Source organism: Austrofundulus limnaeus, unplaced genomic scaffold, assembly GCF_001266775.1.
Source record: "Austrofundulus limnaeus strain Quisiro unplaced genomic scaffold, Austrofundulus_limnaeus-1.0 Scaffold276, whole genome shotgun sequence".
In the NCBI taxonomy this organism is placed as follows: Eukaryota; Metazoa; Chordata; class Actinopteri; order Cyprinodontiformes; family Rivulidae; genus Austrofundulus; species Austrofundulus limnaeus.
The window spans coordinates 361,841-363,913 of record NW_013952678.1 but is presented as its reverse complement, the minus strand read 5'-3'; the positions used below and the strand labels follow the sequence as shown (position 1 = coordinate 363,913).

The following is a 2,073-nucleotide window of genomic DNA, read 5'->3' as shown; positions in this document are numbered from 1 at the left end:
TTATTTTACAGTTAAAGTATATGTTTATCATATAAAGTCTAATGTTACAACTAATGGGGGATCGCTTTAAGACAATATCTTTGAACCTCTTTGCCACACGTGATATAAGTAGATAAATATGTCTGTTAGTTAAACTTTGGACCTATTTTCTGTCATATTGGCTTTTTTCATTAGTAAACACACCAGTAGGCATCTGATCACACACTTTGCTTGCAAATTTTTAAATTAAGAGCACATTAACCATCAATAATAGAGAAATTCCAAACAGATTTTGTTTTTACATAGATTTTTTAATCTGGTCTTTGCAACAAAAACATTTAAATTCTGTAATACAAGCGGAAAAAGCAACAAAACATAACAGATGCAAAAATCAAATAATAAAAATGTAACATTAGGATCAAAAACATGTTGAGGTAATTAGTAGTTTATTTCAGAAGTTAAGAAGCTCACTTGTGTTTCAACATTTGCTTGATTTGTGAAACAAATTTTCTGTTGTTACAGGTTTTTTCTTTAAATTAATAAGCATTTCTCTAGCAGACAGAGGGGGGTAAACAAGGCTTTGAAAAGKCAACATTCATTCTGAGTTTTATATTTCACCGTGCAGGTTGAAAAGAAGAAATATGAGGAATGTGTCGTCACTCGTATCTTCTGTTTCTGACGCTTCAGCCTGCCCTCAGGAGACTTCAGGTGCTTAAAGGGACGGCCAGGTGTGCGTGAGTTATAGAGGGAAAAMTGAAGGTAAAACATTCATTCTGTGTTTTTTTAAATTTAATTCAGTTTTGTCAAAGAAATCTGTCTGTGCTGGCTTGTTCGGACCACCAGCCGAGACCTGCAGATGCCTTCTGTGAAAGATAAAGTGACATATTTTCAAACCCTCCCACTTGTAGCAGAGCAGACCAGCTCGACCTCCCATTCGAGACCATCGAAATTCRCCACGTGCATTTCTTCTGCTGTTACACCAGCTGCTTTTACAGACTTCCTCTGCTTGCAGTGTGGATTTAATGACTTTAAAAGAATACATGTCTGTGATTTCCATGACAAAAACCTCATATTTACTCCACTTGGTGTCCAGAGTTCTGCAACATGTTTTCGTCTTCATACATGGAGAAATCATTTCAGCCACTTTGCCAGTGGCCATAAAGTGATTTGTGTGACTAAAGGCAGAAACCACAAGGAAATCCACTCAGGTTCTGGGACTYAAAGCGATAGTTCAGATCTTTTAAATTGGATATTTGTAGAACGGTTATGAACAGATAATGTGGTGAATAGAAAACTTTAGTTTTGAGTTTATCTCTGAGARAACCGACAAGCTGATAGTTTGTCTGAGCCGAGGCTGCAGTGAACTGCAACTTCAGTCTCATACAGTAGAGGTAGGAATACTTTACTACCTCAGGATTCCATTCAAAATCAAATTTTCCTTCCTATCTGATAATGTGATTGCRTTTGTCTTGTTCCCAAAGTGCTTCATCTTCATTTTGCAAACCTTGCACAAAGTGAAGCTCATGTCAAACTCGGACTCATTCGGTAAAAACCCTGTCACACTAGACAACTTATGAACATTTTAAAGACAACTACGTTGAAGATGGAATTGGAAAAAAAATCAACAGGAAGCTTCTTTACGGCGTGTAAATAGTATAATTTGAACAAATTGATGAAATATATGACTTTTATTAGCAATTTAGACATAAAAATGTTTCATAAGTTGGCATAAGTTGTCTAGTGTGACAGGGCCTTTAAAACCAAAATGAGCCCAAATCTTTGCCTTCAACAAAGACAGGACTGGTTAATTCTTTTTCCTCCATTTTTGTACTTTCCTCTTTGTTTTGGTGCTTTCTGCACATGCATATGTTAAACCAGGTGTTCTCAAGTCCATTTGGATCTGGGTAGTGTTGTAGTACTTGAAACCATCTTAAGATCAGTCTCAAGACCAGTTTTTGATGGTCTTGTTCTCGTCTCGGACTCGACAGCATTTGTACTCGGTCTTGTCTCAGTCTCGGACATTGAGGACTCAGAATTTTATTTCAAGACCAGTCAACTGTGGAAATATCACAACTGTGGAAATATCACTAAACA

At 36.7% G+C, this 2,073-nt stretch overlaps 1 protein-coding gene across 1 annotated transcript in view; it reads left to right on the top strand.

Moving 5' to 3' along the window:
• Nucleotides 1-604: 604 nt before the first annotated feature.
• Nucleotides 605-2,073, top strand: part of svep1 (sushi, von Willebrand factor type A, EGF and pentraxin domain containing 1) — a gene marked incomplete in the record, with an annotated part of 133,423 nt that continues 131,954 nt past the window's right edge. Inside the window, 1 exon segment of the mRNA XM_014021032.1 lies at nt 605-738.